Source organism: Triturus cristatus, chromosome 2_1 (assembly GCF_964204655.1).
Source record: "Triturus cristatus chromosome 2_1, aTriCri1.1, whole genome shotgun sequence".
Taxonomy (NCBI): Eukaryota; Metazoa; Chordata; class Amphibia; order Caudata; family Salamandridae; genus Triturus; species Triturus cristatus.
The window spans coordinates 584,337,177-584,362,065 of NC_140581.1; the positions used below are offsets into that span (position 1 = coordinate 584,337,177).

At 44.5% G+C, this 24,889-nt stretch overlaps 1 protein-coding gene across 3 annotated transcripts in view; it reads right to left on the minus strand.

Annotated features, from left to right (window-relative positions):
- The window catches only part of KIAA0825 (KIAA0825 ortholog), a 2,097,552-nt gene that overhangs the window by 884,033 nt on the left and 1,188,630 nt on the right, over positions 1-24,889 (minus strand). The window lies entirely within an intron of this gene.

The window sequence follows — 24,889 nt, forward strand, 5'->3', positions numbered from 1 at the left end:
GTGGAAACAGGGAGAAGAAACTGCGTCAATTAGAGTCCCAATATATCTTATTACTTGATACTAAGATTCCAAAGGGTCTAAATACAGGAGAAGACCTTCCCAATTTTCTATAAAGACGCAATGGGACCAATATTTTGTTTCTGTCTTCCTATAACATGTGAATTGTGTGTGGTTGTTTAAGGACAGTTTTTGACCTGGTTTTAGCCTCGTTTGTACCCAGTTTTTACTTTGGTTTGACTGGGGGAACCACATCTATTGTATGTTCAATGCTCTTTTATGAACCAATGTGTTGTTGCTGCTTACTAGTACTGTATAGATAATTTATGGATTTATTTTGGGGATAGATGTGGCCCGCCTTTTAGATTGGTTTTTAACCTTGTTTCATACCTTGTTTTATTCTGTTTTAACTTGGTGTTGGCGAGGTTTTCTAGCCGATTTTATTTGGGGGGGTTTAAGCTGTCTCCAATTTTCCATATTTATTCAACTTTCACTGATTTCTGGAGTATAAATAGATTTTTTTATGTAATTCGTATGGGTTACCTCACATACTTGAATGTATTTATCAACCAGATTGGGTACTTTTATTATATGATAATTATTTTGATGGATCTATCCAGCCATTTGATTTAGAGAGTATGTGAACTTCAGCTATATTCTTTATGCAGTTGCACTTTATCAGACAGAAATTAACTGCGTCAGCCTTATGCCTCCTTGACTATTTTTCATCTAGTGACAGATATGCTGTTAATATCAGTTACGATAAGATGGTATTATATTTATTTTTGCACTTGCACTTTAGGCTCTTGTTCTCTTTTGCACCTCTTCATGGTTGGATTTTATTGTCTGCATTGGTCAATATTTTACAAGGTCATAATTTATACACATAACCATTGGGTGGTTATGACATTCGCAGGATTAATCCAACTGTCGATATTTCTATTTATTTTGTCCTTGTAATTTTGAATGATATATTAATGCATTTACCTGTCTTTTTCAAATATTCATTTGGAAATTAGACAGGGGTCGACTAATAATAATTAGATGGTATGTGTAGTATGTTTACCAGTTCTACTAGATACCATGGGAGGTGTAACCAGAACAGCCATTGTTTCACTATAAAATGTCAGTTTATGTTCCGGTGCGTCATGTGATCAAGGCCGTAGAAACTTGGCCGCAACGCGTCACGCTGTAACTGCAATAAAGCACTCACTGTTTGTGTACACGTTGTGGTCCGTGCCTGTCTTTATTACCAGAAGCGATAATTCAGGACTTTGTTCTCTTATATATATATATATATATATATATATATATACATATACATTTCATATTTCCCGGCTCAAATTACGCTTAGACCCTGGCGCTTCAAATTCGGTGCATGTTTCAAGGCAGAGCCACGCCATAATTCAATGTCCACACAAATCTATTAGGATTAAGGAAACCACAGTCGCAGAAATGAACTTCTCCAGTTAGTTTATTACACAGGGTATCCAGTTCCAGGAACAACCAACGCGTTTCGTAAACACAGTTTACTTGAGAACGGTTACAATCGCAAGTTCAAAACAACCAATTAATTTACTTTCTGAATGACATGTGATCTATGACTCATTGTTCTCGACAGAGAATCCTAATGATGTATTCTGGAATTTGTGGTCTACCTAGTTCTTAAACTAATTGTGAATTTCTTTTTATATATGTGAAACCAGCTATGTATATTGTGTCTGTACTCAACGTGTATTGTTTACCATAATTTCTATATGTGCAACCTATTATTTAGCCATTTACTGCACTAATCCTTTAGTACGATATTATAAAATTATCATTTTTCTAATGGAATGTGCAACTCTATTTCCTTTACACTATTTTGACTGTGGGTTTCCCTGTATCTTTTTCTGAAGACCCCAAATAGCCTTACTGCATGTAATTATTCTTGAGTGGAGGTTCTGCGGGGTTTAGCAAACAAAATTGAGCCCTCCAGTGGGCCCCCTTATCTTATCATCATATTAAATGTTATAATAATTAAATCATTCTGCATTTCCCCTCTTTAAATCCTCCTTCTTTTCCTGATATTTCTAATACTTTCCGTGTTAGGTATTTTCGAGCTTTGGAATTCTAATTGTGTATGGTGCTCTATTGAGTTTATGTGATTAAGTGAAAACAATTTTTCAATATTAAAAAAACAGTTAATCCATAATGATTAATCTGCTACAGGTTTCATAGATGGACATATAACTCCTCACTTTGGTTTAATCCATACTGCATAAAAGTTCTGAAATTTAGTATCTGTCTTGATTCCCTCTGTCGCAATTTCTTTTCACGATCACCGCCTCTTACATTTAGCGGGATCGTCTCAAGGGCATAGAAAGTTAATAACTTCCAATCTCTTTTGTGTTCCGCTTCCATATGTTTGGCAATGGCATTACTTCGATCTGCATTTACTGTTGCACGAACGTGCTCAAGTATCCCCTTCTTTAGTTCGCATATGGTTCTTCCTATGTACATCAAGGGACACGGACATTCAAGCACGTACACAACATACTGACTCTTACATGTTATTAAGTCTCTTATTTTCCACATGGGGTTATTTGGCAATTTTACTTCTGTCCTGTTCTTCGCTATCTGACAGACTTTACAATTGTAACATTTTATGAAACCCTTTGTCTTTAGCCATTGTGTACCCTTTGATTTTACAGTTCCTTGATGATGGCTATGAATTAGTTAGTCTTTTGAGTTCCGTGCCCGAAGAAATGTTATGTTAGGATGAGTGCCCATTATTCTTCCAACCGTTGGGTCCAGCTGAAGTAATTTCCAATTTTTTCTCAGAATTTTGGTAACTTGTTTAGATTCACTGGAAGAATCCAAAATTAGTCTAACTGGATCTTCTTTTGGTTGTGTGGACGCTGAATTTTCTATGGGTTTCCTTTTTATTGCATCTTCTCTTGTTCTCTGATCTGCTCTTTTCCAGCTTTTTTCCACAATGTGGTTTTTGTATCCTCGTTGTTTGAATCTCATAGCTGTATCCATACTTTGTTTTTCCCATTCTTCCTCTTCTGAACAGATCCTCCGGATCCTTAAAAATTCACCGTAGGGAATATTGTCAATTATTGCTGCCTTGTGAAAGCTGTCTGCGTGCAGCGTTGCATTCGTGGATGTGGCTTTTTGATGTAAGGTTGTATGTAGTTTGTTTTCACGGACAAATGTCTCAGTGTCCAAAAATACAACCCTTTCTTTGCTGATTGTATAGGTGAAGTTAATGTTGGCTTGCGTTGAGTTCATGATTTCAAAATACTCCTGGAACTCTGCAGCTGTTCCGTCCCACACAATTAGAAGGTTGTCTATATAACGCAGCCACATCGCTGTTTTGTTGACATATTGATCATTATTGGTATGCCAGGCCAGTTGTTGCTCCCACCACCCCATTGTGAGGCAAGCATATCCGGGACTAAATGAGAAGCCCATTGCACCTATATTATGCAGTCTTTTTATTGCTTCCCTAACAGTAACAGAGGAGTCAGGGATATAGGTGCAACATGACACCCCTATTATTGTACAGACTCCTCCCTTCTCTGCCAGCATCATGTCAAGAACCATTCTATTTTTCAGGGCAACTATTCTCACAGCCTGAAGTCATACCGTAATATTTTCAAATATACTTGTTGTTTCATTTATTGTTGCTTCTAGTAATCTGGACAATCTACGTATATCCCTTGAGTTAATAGGTGGACCAATCCATGGTGTCCGTGTGTGGATTGTAATCATGCAATAAACGGGAGAATACCCATGATTTCAAGTGCCGGCTCTTCAATCATAGGAGATTGGGGAATATTTTCTTACATTTTCAGCGCTAGCGGTAGCGCTATCTTCTGTGCACCACCAGCGATCAGGCAGCACGCCAGTACACCGCAATTTGTATCTGGAGATATATATATATATATATTTTACCTACTGGTGGTCGCCAGTAGGTAGTTATAGTTAGGACCTATTTTCCATAGGAAATCCGCAACATTCTATTTCCAATAACTTTGGCACCGGTCGACGAATCTTCGCAAAATGTTTAAAACTCGCGGGGCGCTCCAGTCCGCTCCTATCCTGAAAGTTTCAGGGTGATTCGGCAAGCGGGGGCCGAGAAAAAAAGTGAGTCCCAAAACGTGTTTTCCCCATGCAATTTTCCATAGGAGCCCGAACTGCTGAATGGAATTACCCCAAATTTAGCAAAGAGGTAGCCCTTGGTTCAGAAAGGTAAATTTTTGTTAAATGGTGTAAATCCGTTCAGTAGTTCATGAGAAATTTTAAAAAGAAAAAATATCGATATCTGGGCGGAGCATAACAATATCTCATCGTGAAATCTTATTGGCTACACTACGCAAACACCACTGCACTACCCTAAACCCTAAAAAACTACCCCCTACAGCACACAAACACCACTGCGCTTCCCTTAACCCTAAAACACTATCCCCAGCATGACCCCCTATACTACCCAAACACAACTGCCCTATCCTAAACACTAAAACACTACCCCAGCACGACCCCCTACACTACCCAAACACCACTGCACTACCCTAAACCGAAAATCTACCCCCAGCACAACCCCCTACCCTACCCAAAGACCACAGCGCTACACTAAACCCTAAAACACTAACGCCTACACTACACAAACACCACTGAACGTCCCTAAACCCTAATACACTATCCCCAGCATGACCCCCTACACTACACAAACACCACTGTTCTACCCAAAACCCTAAAACACTACCCCCAGCATGAACCCACAAACACTACACAAACACCACTGCACAACCCTAAACCTACCACCAGCATGACCCCCTATACTACCCACACACCACTGCACTACCCTAAACCCTAAAACACTACCCCAGCATCATCACCTACACTACACAAACACGACTGCACTACCCTAAACTCTAAATCTACCCCCAGCACGACCCCCTACATTACACAAATACCACTGCACGATCCCGCAAACACTACACAACCACTACTGCAGTACCCTAAACCCTAAATCTACCCCCAGCACGACCCCCTACACTACCCAAACACCACTGCACTACCCTAAACCCTAAAACACTGCCCCAGCACGACCCCCTACACTACCCAAACACCATTGCACTACCCTAAACCTTAAATCTACCCCAGCGCGACCCCCTACACTACCCGACCCCCTACACTACCCAAACACCGCTGCACTACCCTAAACCCTAAAATACTACCCCAGCACAACCCCCTACACTACACAAACACCACTGCACTACCCTAAACTCTAAATCTGCCCCAGCACGACCCCCTACGCTACACAACCACCACTGCACTACCCTAAACCCTAAAACACTACCCCCAGCACAACCCCTACACGACACAAACACCACTGCACTACGCTAAACCCTAAAACATTATCCCCAGCATGACCCCCTACACTACCCAAACACCACTGCACTACCACAAACTCTAAAACACTACCCCCAGCACGACCCCCTACACTACATAAACACCACTGCACTGCCCTAAACCCTAAAACACTACCCCTACACTACACAAACAGCACTGCACTACCCTAAACCCTAAAACACTACACCCAGCACGACCCCCTACACTACACAAACACCATTGCACTACCCTAAACCCTAAAACACTACCCCCAGCATGACCCCCTCACTACCCAAACACCACTGCGCTACCCTAAACCCTAAAACACTACCCCGGCATGACCCCCTACACTACACAAACACCTCTGTACTACCCTAAATCCTAAAACACTACCCCAGCACGAACCCGCAAACACTACACAAACACCACTGCACTACCCTAAATCCTAAATCTACCCACCAGCACGACCCCCTATACTACTCAAACACCACTGCACTACCCTAAACCCTAAATCTACCCCAGCACGACCCCTACACTACCCAAACACCACTGTACTACACTAAACCCTAAAACACTACCCCCTACACTACACAAACACCACTGCACTACCCTAAACCCTAAAACACTACCCCCAGCACGACCCCCTACACTACACAAACAAAACTGCACTACCCTAAACCCTAAATCTACCCCTAGCCCAACCCCGTACACTACCCAAACACCACTGCACTACCCTATTCCTAACACACTACCCTAGCACGACCCCCTACACTACACAAACACAACTGCACCACCCTAAACCCTAAATCTACCCCCAGCACGACCTCCTACTCTACACAAACACCACTGCACTACCCTAAACCCTAAATCTACCCCAGCACGACCCCCTACACTACCCAAACACTATTGCACTACCCTAAATTCTAAATCTACCCCAGGACGACCCCCTACACTACCCAAACACCACTGCACTACCCTAAACCCTAAAACACTACACTCAGCACGGCCCCTACACTACACAAACACCACTGCACTATCCTAAACCCTAAACACTAACCCCAGGACGACCCCCTACACTACATAAACACCACTGCACTGCCATAAACCCTAAACACTACCCCATACACTACACAAACAGCACTGCACTACCCTAAACCCTAAAACACTACACCCACCATGACCCCCTACACTACACAAACACCGCTGCACTACCCTAAACCCTAAAACACTACCCCAGTACTAACCCCTACACTACACAAACACCATTGCACTACCCCAAACCTTAAATCTACCCCCAGCACGACCCCTTACACTACCCAAACACCACTGCACTACCCTAAACCCTAAAACACTACCCTCGGCATGACCCCCTACACTACCCAAACACCACTGCGCTATCCTAAACCCTAAAACACTACTCCCGGCACGAATCCCTACACTACCCAAACACCACTGCACCACCCTAAACCCTAAAACACTACCCCCGGCACAACCCCCTACACTACCCAAACACCACTGCGCTACCCTAAACCCTAAAACACTACCCCCGGCACAACCCCCACACTACCCAAACCCCACTGCGCTACCCTAAACCCTAAAACACGACACCAGGCACGACCCCCTACACTACACAAACACCACTGCGCTTCCCTAAACCCTAAAACACTACCCCCAGCACGACCCCCTACACTACCCAAACACCACTGCGCTACACTTAACACTACCCCCAGCACGGCCCCCTACACTGCCCAAACACCACTGCGCTACCCTAAACCCTAAAACACTACCCCCAGCACAACCCCCTACACTAGCCACACACCACTGCGCTACACTAAACACTACCCCCAGCACGGCCCCTTACACTTCCCAAACACCACTGCACTACCCTTTACCCTAAAACACTACCCCCAGCATGACCCCTACACTACACAAACAACACTGCACTACCCTAAACCTTAAAACACTACCCCCCACACTACACAAACACCACTGCACTACCCTAAACCCTAAAACACTACCCCAGCATGACCCCCTACACTACACAAACACGTCTGTACTACCCTAAATCCTAAAACACTACCCCAGCACGAACCCGCAAACTCTACACAATCACCACTGCACTATCCTAAATCTACCCACCAGCACGACCCCCTATACTACTCAAACACCACTGCACTACCCTAAACCCTAAATCTACCCCAGCACGACCCCTACACTACCCAAACACCACTGTACTACACTAAACCCTAAAACACTACCCCCTACACTACACAAACACCACTGCACTACCCTAAACCCTAAAACACTACCCCAGCATGACTCCATACACTACACAAACACCACTGCACTACCCTAAACCCTAAATCTACCCCTAGCCCAACCCCGTGCACTACCCAAACACCACTGCACTACCCTATTCCTAAAACACTACCCCCGGCACAACCCCCTACACTACCCAAACACCACTGCGCTACCCTAAACCCTAAAACACTACCCCCGGCACAACCCCCTACACTACCCAAACACCACTGCGCTACCCTAAACCCTAAAACACTACCCCCGGCACGACCCCCTACACTACACAAACACCACTGCGCTTCCCTAAACCCTAAAACACTACCCCCAGCACGACCCCCTACACTACCCAAACACCACTGCGCTACCCTAAACACTAAAACACTACCCCCAGCACGACCCCCTACACTACCCAAACACCACTGCGCTACACTAAACACTACCCCCAGCACGGCCCCCTACACTGCCCAAACACCACTGCGCTACCCTAAACCCTAAAACACTACCCCCAGCACAACCCCCTACACTAGCCACACACCACTGCGCTACACTAAACACTACCCCCAGCACGGCCCCCTACACTTCCCAAACACCACTGCACTACCCTTTACCCTAAAACACTACCCCCAGAATGATCCCTACACTACACAAACAACACTGCACTACCCTAAACCCTAAAACACTACTCCCCACACTACACAAACACCACTGCACTACCCTAAACCCTAAAACACTACCCCAGCATGACCCCCTACACTACACAAACACCTCTGTACTATCCTAAATCCTAAAACACTACCCCAGCACGAACCCGCAAACACTACACAAACACCACTGCACTACCCTAAATCCTAAATCTACCCACCAGCATGACCCCCTATACTACTCAAACACCACTGCACTACCCTAAACCCTAAATCTACCCCAGCACGACCCCTACACTACCCAAACACCACTGTACTACACTAAACCCTAAAACACTACCCCCTACACTACACAAACACCACTGCACTACCCTAAACCCTAAAACACTACCCCCAGCACGACCCCTACACTACACAAACACCACTGCACTACCCTAAACCCTAAATCTACCCCTAGCCCAACCCCGTACACTACACAAACACCACTGCACTACCCTATTCCTAAAACACTACCCCAGCACGACCCCCTACACTACACAAACACCACTGCACTACCCTAAACCCTAAATCTACCCCCAGCACGACCTCCTACTCTACACAAACACCACTGCACTACCCTAAACCCTAAAACACTACCCCCTACACTACACAAACACCACTGCACTACCCTAATCCCTAAAACCCTACCCCCGGACGCCCCACTATACTACACAAACAACACTGCACTACCCTAAACCCAAAATCACTACCCCCAGCACGACCCCCTACACTACATAAACACCACTGCACTTCCCTAAACCTTAAATCTACCTCCAGCACGACCCCCTACTCTACCCAAACACCACTGCACTACCCTAAACCCTAAAACACTACCCCCTACACTACACAAACACCATTGCACTACCCTAAACCCTAAAACACTACCCCCAGCATGACCCCTACACTACCCAAATACCACTGCGCTACCCTAAACCCTAAAACACTACCCCCAGCACGACCCCCTACACTACCCAAACACCACTGCGCTACCCTAAACCCTAAAACACTACCCCAAGCACGACCCCCTACACTACACAAATACCACTGCACTACCCTAAACCCTAAAACACTACCCCAGCACGACCCCCTACATGATGAGGAATTTATGCAGTGCCTCGTTTCGTATCCTCCTTTACAAAGATGACTGTTTGCAGTTTCACGGTTTCGCTTTTAGCATAGTTTGTTTCTGTGCCTCTAAACTGAGGAAAAGTATTTCACTAGAGCGATGTCACATAATTGAGCCCTCCATTCAGACCTATGAAAGTGCCTCAGTCCTTTTTCAAAGGTTTGTCACGGATATTTCTGCAGGTAGTTTGTGCAAATGTAGACATTATTCAGAACATGCTAAGCAGTAGCACAGTTGAACTCTGATAGATCGCTGGCCACTTAAACGGTAAGACAGGTATAAAAAGGGACCTCTCTGCAACGCAGCTCTGTGGCACTTACTGGAGGTACCTGGTGGGCTAGTTAGCTGTCAGGGACCCTCAGGATTCAAGGGGACTTAATCCTCAAACTTACAACGCACCAGGGGGCGCGTTTGCACAGTGGTGCAGGGAGGGGGCGGGGCCTGATAAAACAAGTGTGCAAACGTGCCCCCTGGCTCGTTGTAAATTGGGGATTAAGTCCCCGTGAATCCTGAGGGTCCCTGGGGGCCAACTAACCCACCAGGTACCTCCAGTAAGCGCCACAGAGTTGCGTTGCAGAGAGGTGTAAAAAGGGGCGTGGCCTCGCAACACCTCTGCAACACAGCTCAGTGGCGCTTACTGGAGGTACCTGGTGGGCTAGTTGGCCCGCAGGGACCCTCAGGACTCAAAGGGACTTAATCCCCCAATTTACAACACGCCAGGGGGCACGTTTACCCATGTTATTGTTTGAAATTAGCATTTAAAAATCCTTTGAAATTCACTGAAAAAAACATAGGTTTCAGGGACATTATAGTTAGAAATTAGCATTTTAAAAACCTTTGAAACTCATTGAAAAAACCATAGGTTTCAGACACGTTATAGTTAGGAATTAGCATTTAAAAAACCTTAGAAATTCACTGAAAAAAACATAGGTTTCAGGGACGTTATAGTTGGACATTTCACTCGTACAAAACCATAGAAATTCCTCCATTATAGTTAGTTCTGCTAACTATAACTCGCACGCCCGCAATGCACTGCTGATGATGTCACATATTACATCATTCATGACATGGTCAGTGACATTACTGATGACATCTCAAATGACATAACTAGGTTTCCCTAAATAAGAATGTGTAACGAAGCTTGCACAATGTTAATAAGCTGTCTGCTCTCATGTTTACATGATAAATGGCAATAAAAATATGCTTTAAAAAAACCAGTATGGACAGGTGATCAAAATTCTTCTCCACAGCTTTCAAGGTATTTACGATTATAGGGGTCTTCCCCGGTATGTTAAAAGGGGCAATAATAAGACCAACTCTGAAAAGGAATGCTACTGCAGATCCCAAAAACTATTGCCTCATAGGAATACAAATGTATTCAAAAGCTATTTTGGAATGCCGAAAGCTTGAATTGAGGAACATGACCTAGTACCAATTGAACAAGGAAGCTTTAAAATAGGTCACTCAACGATCGAGCACTGCTTTGGTCTTTGAGTGATAGCTCATAAAGCCACGAAATTAGCGGAAACTTGAATTTGTTTGCTGCCTTCGATCTGGTAGATCGAAACATTCTTTGGAAAATATTGCGTTGTATGAAAAACCCAAGTACTCGCTAGCCATACTGCAAGAGATACATGCTGGAAATTGGGCCAGGGTAGTGTTCGATCAGATGGGCTCACTTTCCCAGAAAATTGTCATTTATAGGGGTTAAGGAAGGGTTATATTTTGTCCCCTACTCTTTTTGCACTGTACTTCGCAGACCTACCTGCTATTTTGAAGGCTGCTCACTCATTCTCCCCAAGTATGGGAGGGCAGCATATACCATGTTTACTTTACACCGTTGATCCAGTCATACTGGACGTTATGCAGGTGTGCTTGCAGGGAAAACTAAATGCTTTCAATAAGTGTTGTCAGGTCAACAAATTGATTATCAATATTAAATAAAAAACATGTAATTGATTACAAGTTAAAAAAAAAACATTTAAGTGCCCAATTAAATATCTGGATATGACATTAATTCAAAAAGTTACAATGGAAGGTACACATATATAATTTAAAAACCTAGGCAATGTCTATGGTGAGTGGGCTTAAGACATTTAAAAAACCTTCGGGCCTCCTAAACCGAACCTATCCTCTCAGCCTATAAAGCAAAGGTCATTATTGCTGTATGGGGCAGAGGTTTTAAGACTAGAGTCAATACATGATTGGGGGAATTTGGAGGGTAGATGTCTTAAAAACGTTTTGGGACTGCCCTTCAATATTATGCTTCACATTCTAAGTTAAACTCTTGGACTCTGCATCTTCTCTAAGTATACGTTGTTGGAAGAAATAAATAACACCTTGTAAAATAAAAGTGTAAATGTTGTGTGCAAAAAAAATTATAAGGTAAGCGAGCATGAGTAGGACAAGTAAGGAAACGTTTGCAAATAGTAGCACACCTTTTTAATATACAGGATTTCAAATGGGATGCCCCACTATAATAACAAAAAGGGAACTAAAGGAAAGATGCACTTTGGAGTGAAGGAGGATAGATTCGAACTATCTGAGTTCTAAGAACTGTACCTTCCTCTATAAAGACTCCTTGAAAAAATGCTACATCATTTCCCAACTTGTCCAACACACTGAACCCTGCAATGCTGTGGGCAAATTTACAATTTTGCCAGGGGCTCAATCCGGCCTTTGCATTGGCAGGGAGAAAGTTAAATATTCAAGATGCTGATGGGAGCTGTATCGGTGGTTTAGGCGTGCGCTGCTCTCAAGTGCATGTGTTATTGGACTCTTTACATTTAGTATTTTTTACACAATTTTGTCAAGGATGGATTCAATATGCCTTGTATATAAAATGAAATGTTTTGATGTAACTTGTGCTGTGGGGAGATTTGTATTGGCTTTAAATAGGGTAGATGGATGTGATAGGATGTTTAACATTATTTATAAAAAAATGTTTGTCATGTAAACTTTAACAAACTGTATGGTTTAAATAAACATATTTTTTTAATGCGCCGATACTATTCGATATTATGGAGATACATAATCTGACTGATATTTGGAGGAAGAGACACGTTGTTCTTTTAAGGGGCGTACACATATCGTATCAGTCCATGGCTCACGGCCCCGCTTTGACTATTGGCTTGGAACCTGTGATATTTTGTTCCTGGACATGCTGCACACTTTCCTAAACCATTCCCCTTGTGAAACTGATGATAACTGAGGTGCCTGCCCTGCGACATCGAGCATTCATTCACCTGGCGACTTTCGGGCAAAGCATTCAAGGCGCTGTGCTCAAAGAGGAGGTGAAGGCAGAGACTGCTCACTACTTCCGGTTTGAAGAATCATCAGTGAGTTATGTAAGCACGCTCTGGAAAGCTTTTATTCCGGGATGGGCATTGCAAAGCCCCATGGGATAAGGAAAACTCTCTGAGACCATCCTGACAGACTTGGGAAGGCTTGTGCATTAGATACGATCTACATACATCAAGGAGGCACTAAAACCCTAGTAGAAATGACATCTAAGCTAACTGAATTTGCTGAATCGGTAGACCAGGAAGTGAAGCACGTGAGTAAACAAGTCAGAGAGAGAATATACGGGGAGAGCGAGCCCTTTCTGAAATTGTGTGCCACATTTGGTCGAGCATGATATAGTGCACATTGAGGGGATTGTGAACATACTCTTGGAATTTACAACATATTACTTCAACCTGTTCGCCTCACTATATGTGCCCTGCACTTACTGAATATTCTGAGTATTTCATTGCATTTGATTGACTTGCAATGCGTGCCACCAATTCCTTGGTGCACTCATAACACTTTAAGAAATTAAAAAAGTAATTTGCAGCGTGCCTACCTTTAAAGCTCCAGGTAATGATGCACTACCTAATGAGTTTTATAAAACATACTCCCACGTGCTGGCAATCATAAGAAGAGGGGCAACATTTGGAATCCCCCTCCCTCACTCCAAAAGACACTTCTCATAACACTACTGAAGCCAGGTAAAACCACAAGCAGTATGCAATTCATACGGATCGCTGTCCCTCATTAATACTGATAAGATGTTTGCTAAGATGTTGATCAAATTAGTAATTCTGTTGCTGCCAGAACTGGAACTGCTTGACGAGACAGGGTTAATTCCAGGCAAATTGACACCTCATAATATGCGCTGCATGGGTGCTTTAAATACATTCTTTGGACCATGACTTGGAGGCCCCCTTTCAGACACCAAACCTATCAGGCAGGGCACCCGTCAAGGATGTCTCATTGTTTGTTCACCAAATCATTGGAGCCACTGACGTGTGATAAGACAGCAAAATGAGGACAGAGGACTAAATCTCACTTCCCAAAACCTTATCACTTTATATGCTGATGACATCCCATTACACCAACACAACCCTGCCAAAAACCTCAGCCCAGTCATAAGTGAATATACAAAAATCATAGATAACAATAACCTGGAATTAATTCACAATATTTCTGCTAACCTCTAGTGCTCAACATTACACATTCTATTTTCCCCTTCCCTGTGCCAGGCCTCTGTCAAATACCTGGGCATCCAGATAAGGTATGACAGAGCAACAGTCATGTTGAAAAACTATGGGGTGACAATGTCAAATTTCGCAGTCCAAATTAGACGATGGAACGGACTACCATTGTCTCCTGTAGGCAAAATTGTCATCTTGCCCAAATTGCTATACCTGTTTTAGAATATCCTAAATCCCCTAAACCAACACTTCTTTAGGTGTCTGAGGATAAACATGAGCACGCTGGCATTCAACCAAGAATCCAAAAGGAGATACTTACACTATCATATGAGCAGGCCGACTTGGGGGCGCCGGACTCTGAGCTTTATTACTTGTTTAATACTGGCAGCATCCCCCTCCACATGACTCATTTGGCGACCAAGCAAGATACTGCAGACCCAATACCACTAACTGCATTGTTGGCCGAATCCATCCTTACAGTTAAACAGAGATCAGCTCAGTCTCTTGCACTCAGATAACTTGGGATATACTTTGTTTAAAAGGATGTCACACTCTATTGTTTATGCTCCAGAACAATCAATTGATCAACATCCTTTGCACCAGATAACTAGTAAATGGTGGTACTCCATAGATTGCACAGCTGTAGAGTAACAAGGATTGAAGACATATTCCATTGAGCTTCACTTAAATACTCACACATTACAAACATGCCTGATCATTCAGTTTTAGGCATCCGGTTCTACTTCAGGCTCTGGGCACTATGTAAGATGATCAAACCTTCCTTTCGTCGGAAGCCCTTAGCCTGTAAAGCAGTAACATTTCTCACTACTCTCTGCTCAAATAAAAATCTCATTACTGAACTCTACAACACCATGCAAGCAGAGGCTCCCATCGTAGTGCCTGAGGCTAGAACAAGGTGGGAAACTGACTTTATTATACTACTGCGGATAAACAGTGGTCGCACTGTTGTGCCCAGGCTGGGATTCTATCTTCTAATCGTAGACAAACACAGTCGCATAGCTAGGCCTTTAAACACCCGTGGCGGTCCCAGCCTTTGCTTGCCGTGAAAGCGGGGTGCGATCAATTCCTGCTTTTGCAGCCAGCGCGGCCAGGGGTAAGAGCAGGGCTGCTGGCGGTCAATTCCTGCTTTTGTCACCCACGTGGCCACAGGTAAGACCATGCCCCCTTGCTACACCACTGGACTGAAATTGATACAGTTCAAATTCCTGCATCATATCTACAGTACACCCCAAAAGTTTATGAACCATGGCTTTGCTTTTCAGCAAACTCCCACTGTATGAGATGGTGTGCTCCAGAGGCAAACGTCCTCCACCTCACACAGTAATGCCCACTAGTTAATAGCTACTGCAGCAAAATATTCATTTAAATCTCCTTAATGACTGATGGAGATATTCAGGCATCACCCATTATTGCTCCATTCGAGTGTACAAGGACATTCGGAGTCATGTGAGGCAATTCATATCGATTGACATGCCTCTGGCTAAAAGGAGAGTGGCATGAGTATGAAGCAGAAATCCAGTCCCTCCCCAAAGATTATAACATGGCTGTCAGATCTAGTATATTGTAGTGACTAACCGCAACTTTATAACTACACAATTGCACGGTACAACAAGCCTAAAGATTTCCGGGCTCCGTTACACACATACATAGCAAGCACAACTTTGCTAACACAAAATCACAGAAACTGCTTTCATATGATGTTGTGTAATAAAATGGTGGGCTGTTGAACGTCTGTTTATGAAGAAATGCTATGTCTTCCCTTGTTTACCCTCCTCCTGATCCAAATAATTCACCATGTCACCTTGTTTGTTTACAATATGGTAACATTATATTCTAAATTGAGGTACAATGTTCCTAAAACTATTGCTCTCTGTATAATCACATCTGTATGATTTGAAATACAAACTGAACCTAGTTTGTAAAAAACTTTAATAACCACAATTTTTAACAGTTGGAAGTTTATTTCTGCCTGTTTTTCTCATTCAGTTGTCTAGAACCCTAATATTATCACTTCATTGCTTGTGTTTAGCCAAACTGACCAGTTGGGGTCGACCAGGGTCAGCATAACGTTTTATAATCTATTTGCTAGGATCTTTATGAAAATCTTTGTATCTGTGTTTAGAAGCGCAATAGACCTATATGAAGCACAGTCCCCTGGATACTTTCCAGGTTTGGGCATTAACATTATGTCTGCCTCACACACAGTGAGGATAGAGGCCTGAGGTGTGTAAAGGCATTAAAGAGTGTTGTGAAAGGTGTCCCATTTGGGGAACAAAATGGTGTGAAGCAAGCAATGGTGTTGTATTTAGCTGCATGTATTTTAGGGTCTCCTGCATCTCAGATATGCTTATTGGTTCCTCCAGGGACTCCCTCACCGCTTCTTTCAGGGCCATCCAGCCTCAACTCTCAAAATACGTCTGGATGTTCCCCACCTTCTCTGCCACTTTTCTACAGAGGGATTGTGCCCCAGCTATCTGCGTTCTTTAACCTAGTGACATGTGTTTATGCCTTTGAAAGCACTGTTTTTGCCAGGCTATGCTACTTTCTATGCTGATGGCTATTCCTCGGACTGTGGCCTTGAAAGCATGCCAAGTGACTTTACTGTCAGTGGAAGATTTGACCTTAAAGGATTAACTTATCTGCCTATATTGTAGTTCTGTGGACTGTGTCTTGAAAGGCTTCCAACCTCTTTCTTCCTTAGGACCTCTCTAATGTTACCCTTTTATGCTCTAGTGCCATTTCAATATGGGTGTGGTGTGAAATTACCAATATGTCTGAGATGTCCATCCCGGAAAGGGAAGCGAGCAGCTAGTGCGAGATGAATATGTAGTCAATTCTTTAGTTTGTTGGGTGAGTGTGGGAGTAGGAGCAATGTTTGTCCTTCAAGTGCATCCACAATCTCCAAGGCCCCAAAACTCATTTTCTGTCTCTCATACATTGCTCCTTTGCTGGCATATGACTTGTGAGATTATTATGTCTTAGTCATCTTTACAGAGGGCAGGAGGCTCTGGTCAGCCGGCTCATGGCGCTCTCATCTGTTGGCACGCGGATCTATGGGCACGCAAAGGAGGGAAAGTTCCACGGGACAGAGGAGGACGGTTGGTGCCTGCGAGCCGGAAGAGTTTTGTAGTGCCTCTGGTCGGCTGCCTGTAATCTTGTACTTAGCAAAATAAACTTGATTTACTTCAAGGAAGCGCGTGTGCCTAATCTTCCTTTATCGATGCAATAGAGATCTTTCAGGATCCTGTGCTGACCTAAAACCTCATCCAGGACTAACTCAAATCCGATGTCTGTCAGGAGATCATTCAATGCCCTGAGTACAAAGGATTCTTGTGCGGTATTTGGGATGTAGAGTTTAACAAAGACATATGATCTCTGGCCAGTTGGACCGTTATGTAGTGTCCCTTTTATCCCTTTTGACCCTTGGTTGAATCGACTGTCCACGCACTGCTTACAATGATTGCTACCCTGGCCATCTTTGTAGAGACCGAGGGCCAAAATTGTCTAGGACCGCATTTGTGGTACATGCAAAATTGGTTCAATGCAATAAATGAATCTCTTATAGAAAACACAACATTGAAGTCATGTCCCCAAATGTAACTCCATATTAGTTGTCTTTTTCACAGGAAGTTCAGGCGCTTTATGTTAAGCAATAAAGTTTGAATGGGAGTCCTATATTTGTTCTTTTGTGTCCTCTGTAGCAGTACAATCCTGCCCCCTCACAATCTTCTCATGCCTGTGTGGTTTCCCTCCCTCCCACATGACCTAACAAAGTCCTATGTTCCAACCGGATCAAACTCTAACACAGGCTATCTGTCTTCTCTTACGCCCATCAGAGGAGTTAGTAGCCCTCATTGTAACCTACATAAAGCTAGACAGTGGTATTGGATTTAGGTAAAGGCGCCGCAAAGACTATTTGCACATATTAATACGAAGAACCCAATATATGATGGTGCTATAAGGTGAGAAGAACCACCCTACTCCTCAGGATAGGCCCCAGCCTTCTATAACAAATGACAATCCTTAGCACATGTAACATTTTTGAAATAACATAAGTATGTAGCGTGTTTCCACAAATAATAGACAAATTAATGCGCAAAAGAATAGTCTTCCTTCTTCTTTGTTGTTTTCTTTATTTCGTACAGATCTTTCCAGTAATTCTCTACAGCCAACACGTGTTTCGTCGCAAAGTGGGGATGTCATCCCGCGACTTTCTCAAGGCTATATTCCGTATATAAATTGATTTTATTAAGCAGTGATAATTCCAAACCGCAAATGGTTTCTGGTGTGGCAGCGTCTGTATTTCGGAATGTGTTTATCTGGTTCCTATTTCATCCAGATTTAATCCTCTCCGTGTTTATTTTGCTTCGTAGAAATCTTCCGTGACGCCACCATGTATCTCGATGCTGAGTGCGCTCGTGCGAGAATGAAATTCCCTCTCTAGTTTAAATGCCGGAAGTATGCCCTGCATTTTCACGGAATTATCACCGCTTAATAAAATCAATTTACATGCGGAATAAGGATCATCCCCCATAGGGGTCATCACTTCTTACTTTCTTGGCACTATGTTACGTCTGGGTGTGTGCTAGTATCGGCCCCCAGGTTGCACTGTATGCCAGCCCGGGCAAACGTGTTTCCCTCCGATAGGCTTGCCTGTGTCACTCATCTTCTAGTGTACACTGAATCCCAGGAGTTCCTTTGCCTCCTATAGTATGTGTGTAGTTCTCTGCTGACCAATTTAAGGGGGACGGAGTCGGAATGGGTGTCCTAACTGTAATGTATTTGCTGCTATCTTAGCAGATCAGTGACCGATTAGAAGAATCTGTTTTCACATAGGGTGGTGGCCATGAGGCTATTAAAGAGATCGGCAGAATGGCCTAGTGAAGCAGACTTTCTCCATTGTTTCTACAATCTTCAGCTTCAGCTTGGCCTGAACACAGCAGCTTTAAACAGGTTGTCTGCTTCAAGTGATTTAAAGAGAACCTTTGCATATCTGACCAGATAGCCACTCACCACTGAATTTGCCAATTACAAGAGGAAGCTCTGCTTCTGGAGAAGAATATAATAGGGACATCTCCACCACCATATTCATCTTTCGATAGAGGATATGGCACTAATTAAAACTCCTCTGCATTTGTTTAAGAAATGAAGAATTTCAGATAGCACTGAACTCTAAATCAGGATCCAGTGCAGCCTATAATTCTGAACTGACCTTACCCTAGTAATCTGCAATGAAGGTTAGTGTAGAGCTATCTGAGAATAAAGCATAAGAAAAGACACTGGTATTGTCAGAAATCTCTGCTGCATCACAATAAATCTCAGGTGCACCACAGGAGAAACACTTCCAGACATAAAAAGAAAGACACAATATTTCTTAGTACCGTCTGCTTAATTTTAATTCAGCTTTTATTCATGGTCCTGTAAAGTGACATGATACACCCTTAAAGAGAGCAGAGGAACACTTCAAGTGAATAAGGAAAATGAAACCAATTGTGCTAAACAAGGATGATATTTAGAACCCACAGACTAGAAAGTAGGCAAGCAAATTATCATTTGCTAAAAAAGAAATGCGTACAGGCAAGATGGAGTCCATTAGCAGTTTAGCCCAAAAGGCATTTCCCTAGAGTCAGTGGAAGTAGGATGAAATGTGAGACGCAGTGCACCTAAGAGATATTTCACTTGACAACAAGTTATGAGGAAGGGCATCGGGCGTGGTTAGCCAGCTGAAGATGTCAGACATTGGCTAGCTGAGCTCCGGCTATCAGACTGTGTGATCCTGCAGCATCCTGCCTTAAACAACGGCACAGGGAGCCAGAGGTCACCCTGAAACAGGACTGAAGTAAAAAGAAGAATGGACGGGAGCTGTCAGGCTGCACCAGGGACATGGCCAGAGACTGCTGAAACCCACGGAGCCACCCTCATCGGGACCTGGAAGCGCAGCCTTACAACTCATCACGTTAGACGGACTGCCTACACAGTTGGCCCTCCACAAGAAGGGAGGACATCAATACAATCCCCCCGCCTCCCAACGGCAAAGCACATTCCCAGAGGGCGCAGTACAGCACGCGCGTTGGCAGCAGCCGGGTAAAACGTCTTGGACCTTTCCAAAGTGTGCCCTGACCTGGGAGGTCCGCTGAACATGCTGAGCCATGACAATGAGACCCCATCCGATGCAGTAAAGGCATCAGAAGGTAGGCGGCGGACCCCGCCAAGGGCGCACCCTACATCCTGCAGCCTATGTAACTGGGGGGCCATGCCTGTCCTGCAGCCTTCACCAAGCACTTAGCGGACCAGTACCTTTGGCCTACAGGGCTCTCAAGACCCCACTAGAGCAGAATGTCCTGGCTGTCGGTTTATCCACCCCCATCTGGTAGGGTGGGCTGCTCGAGGGGGGATGTGCCTGGACCCCAGAGGACGGCCCGATTCGGGGCGAGATCAACGCATAGGCTGCCACGCCAGTAAGGGTGCACAAATTAATTTACCTGTCTCAGGAGCTGGGAGATAGTGGTGACCCAGCCCAGATCAAGGAACTTTTGTGGGGACTGCAACAGGCCCATTTAGGCGTGCGACCAGCACAAGGAAGGGTCTTCATGGGGATGCAGGAGTTAGAGGCATGTGATCCCAGGAGCTCTAGCATCACGCTCATTGACATCTTTGCTCTGGACTGGCATTGCTGCACGTGAACGATCCTCCAGGCCCAGCCACACCGTCAGGTCTGGCCAGCAAAGGGCCCAACCTGGCCTACAGCCTCTCTCAGAAATTCAGTGCGCCATCCCCTACCGCACGTGAAGACCCTCAGGACTCCAACGGTGCAGAGGACCGAAGTGGAGGCAGCATTGGTTCCCCTCCCCAGTCAATGAAGGGGGGGGGGAGCTCAGGCCCTGGGGAATGCTTTAATTTGATGAGTGATTGGCACGCACGCCGCTACAGCTGTTTCGGAGGCGCAGTCGGAGCTGGCTAGGGCCTTCCAAGACGCTGATGACGTAGTGACTGCATTAAACAACATACCTCATTTTATGCCGAGCTATATAGGGCACCACCCGCTACACCAATTGAAGTAATTAGTTGCATTGTAGCCCCCTTCCTGTACCCGCTGTTAGTACCCTCGAGCTAGAGGATCTGGACGAACTAATAACTGTGACCGAGGTTAAGAAGGCAATACATGACTTGGCTAGTAATGAGATCCCAGGAGTTGATGGGCTTCCAATAGAATACTATGTTCGGTTCTCCACTATCCTTGCCCCTAAATTAGTCGAAATATTTAACAAGGCTCTCACCAGAGACATGCTTCCCGCCTCCCTCCAAGAGTCTCTACTTGTATCCCTGCTCAAATCAGACAGGGACTCCACTAATTTATCATCCTACCGTCAATTGGCCATATTGGTTGCAGACTACGAGATTCTTGCCAAGACCCTCGCGGATCGATATATCCAGGTACTCCCTGCTCTTGTTCATCCCAACCGGTTTTGTGCTGGACTGCAGCACATCTAACATCATCAGGCAACTCTTCAATATGATGGACCAGGCCTCACTAAGATACCCACAGGCAACAAGTCTCATACTGGACCTCGAGAAGGCCTTTGATTCCCTGTCCTGGGAATCCCTCTTTGAGGTTCAAAAGGTAGAAGGGTTAGGCAAGCGCCTACTAGCATACACAAAGCTGTTATACACGAACCAGTCATCCAGGGCTTCATATTGGCCTCTTGATTTCTCCCCCTTTCCAGTAGGCAAGGAACACGTTTGGGATGCCCCCTCTCATCCATGTTATTCTCCACTGCCATGGAGTCATTGGTCCATTGCCTTCGCTTAGATGGCCATCAGTTGGGGATCCCCCTGGATGGAACTATATGCGCAGTGTCACTCTATGCGGACGACCTGCTACTATACATTCGGGATGCCTCTGCAGATACAACCTTGCTATCAGCGACCTTTAGGGCCTTTGAGGAAGGAGCTGGCTTCTGCGTAGACTGGGGGAAATCATGCATCTTTGACACCACCTCCCAGGCAATTTGCCTAGGCGATACTACATTAACTTGGAAGAAAGCAGCTGTCCAGTACCCAGGGGTCCGACTGTATCACTTTCAAAGGAAAGGGCAACTTGACACATGTTTTCACAGCATTCAAGTCCCAAATGCAATTTTGGCAATTACTACTCCTTGCCCTCACATGCAAAAAGCGCTCTCTAAAATGACTGTCCTTCCCGCCTCCTCTAATAATTCACAAAGGTGCCAGTGTGCCCACACCGGTGCTTCTTCCGAGACCTGGGTCAGTTGCTGGGGGACCTCCTGTGGAATAGGGGAGGCAGCGGGTAGCTCTGCATAAGGTCCAATTGCAGGTGAATCAGGGAGGGGTAAGGGCACCCTCATTCGAAATTTTACTATCTAGCGAACTGCTCCAATAGGTGTCCTGCTAGTTAGCGGGCACCAAACCATATGAGACAAGTGCAGGGGAGGGCCTACTGCCCCTGCACATTATATGTCAGCACCTCCACCCCAAATTAAGATACAAAGACCTCAGTCATGGACCCTACATGGGTGGATCGCCAGAAAATGCTTAGCCAGGATCTTCCAGCTGACAAAAAAGGCAACCCCCTACTCCCCTAACATTCCCCTCCAGGGACTCCCAGGACCCTTAGGTTCTTTCACAACTGACAGAATGACACACACGTTCCTTCAAAACTGTGGGTGACCTCTTTCACGACACCTTGATCCTTACGTTTAAACAACTCCACCAAGAACAAATCCTACCCTGGGACAGTTGCTAATACATGGGTAGTTAATAGCAACATTTTGATCCCTATGGGAAGAGTTCAAAGCTGAACTGCCTACTCCTGCAGTGAAACACACCTTGTGCATTATGGGTGGGGTCCAAGATCATTTTATCTGGTTATACAAAGGTAACAGGGCTGCCACTTTTGCACCTTTGCCACATTTGGGAAGAGGACTTGGATACCGAATGGTCCCCCCCAAACTGTCTCCATGAACACAAGGTTTAAAAACATCCAATATATGATTCTCCACAGGTCATAACTCACACCCTCTCGTCTAAACCATATGTTTCCTATGGCAAATCTTACCTGCCCCAGAGGCTCTGTTCCGGCAGTCGACCTTTAACATTTGCTCTGATCCTGCCCAAGGAAAGCCAGCTCCTGTCACTCCATACACAATTTACTAGATACAGTCACAGAACTCGACACATTGAACTCCAGGGAGGCCACTGCTCTAGGTATCCTCCCACTGAGAAAGAACCACAAGGTGTGGGCATGCTTCACCAACCTCGCTCTCCTGCTGGTCTTGCGCCTCTCAACTATGCACTGGAGGGCCCCACATCCTCTAGATCTACCCCGGTGAAGCCAGGTGCTACTCTGCAGGGGAGAAGCTGAAAGCTCAACATTACTCTGGGCAGAGGCCTGTCTCATTCATGGACGCCTATAGCAGCAGCAATGGGACACTATGCTCATAGAGTTTAAGGAACTGACTGCTGAGGAACCCATTCCTTACTCTCCCTAAATTCCTGAATCTTTATATACCCTCATCTAACACCCCCAATAGGGTCCCAAGGTGGTCCTTGGCAACGCCAGAGACCCCCAAGCGTATACACTTTGATTTTCAGCACCAATGCCCCAAGAATTATTCCCTTCTCCTTGGCCGAGTCGTGGTGTGCTAGAGGCCCCATCACTCCAAAGGCTGTCCCTATGCTCGCCTCCCTCCCTACACGCTAGCACCTGGCCCACAAGGTTCCCTAATGTTAACTGACACCATCCTTCCATCACTACTTGTGCCGTTCCCTGGTTACTTCTTTATAAACTCCTCCCCTATCCTAGTCTTCCATGTCATTTGGCAGAGGCTCTACAAGGCATCCTCCATTGGGTCTCATCATCATTCCAGGGCACATGGTGAACCTACACACCAAGATATTGCATCACATAGTAACAAGTGGTTCATAGATTCCTCTTCCTTGCTCCATGATAAGCCAGTATTTTTTCCTGCCCAGCTAATATAATAACAGACACATTATAAAACAGGCATTCTGATGGTCATTGTTATTATTTCTAATATTCTGGTTATGAAATCATTCAAACATTTATACTGGTGCTTTATCTACTGCATCTATAATGTACCTGATGGATGCTTCTAGTTCTCTTCATTACCCTGTTGTAAGGACCAATGTCAAAGCTCAACGAAACCCAATTGTTTGAAGAAATAAAAATGAGAGTTTGATCTCAGCGTTCTTGGTATGGTGTCCTAAGAGCATTAGATTGGAGCTAAAATAAGCAGAAAAAGGTAATGTACGAGATAAACACAAATGTCACAGCTTGCCACCCGTAACAAGTGCAGAGCAGTCAGGAGGCAGGAGGATTATTCCCAACCTCCCAGCACTATAGGCTAGAAGACCATAGCTTTCGGTATTGTCTGGAGCTGGCAGACCAACAGAACCAGCATACCAGAGTATAGCCTAGATTAACTATAGCTGTTGTTAGTGACATCTTATATAAACAGAGATTGGTATGGAGGAATTAATATAAAGTTTTTTATTTCTGAGTAGAGCACATTCAATTACCCTCTCACAGGTTTTTATCCTTCAAACACATGTAATTTCATTAATAGAGACACACATATACAATGGCACCTAGTCAATCAACAACATATGATTACAAACAAAATAACATGTGAAAAAGATATATAAAAAAATTATACAAACAACTAACGTTGCCAATACCCATAATAATTAATACTTGTGTCCACCCTTTGGTCTGGGTGATACACTAAGAGGCAGTCTAGGTTAACACATAAGGCAAAAGGGTTTATTTTGTTTCGCTATTATTATGTCAGCAAAAAAATATTAAACCACTCTTTATGAATATACTACGGACTCCTCCTTAATAGATGTCGACGCGGACGCGTTTCAGC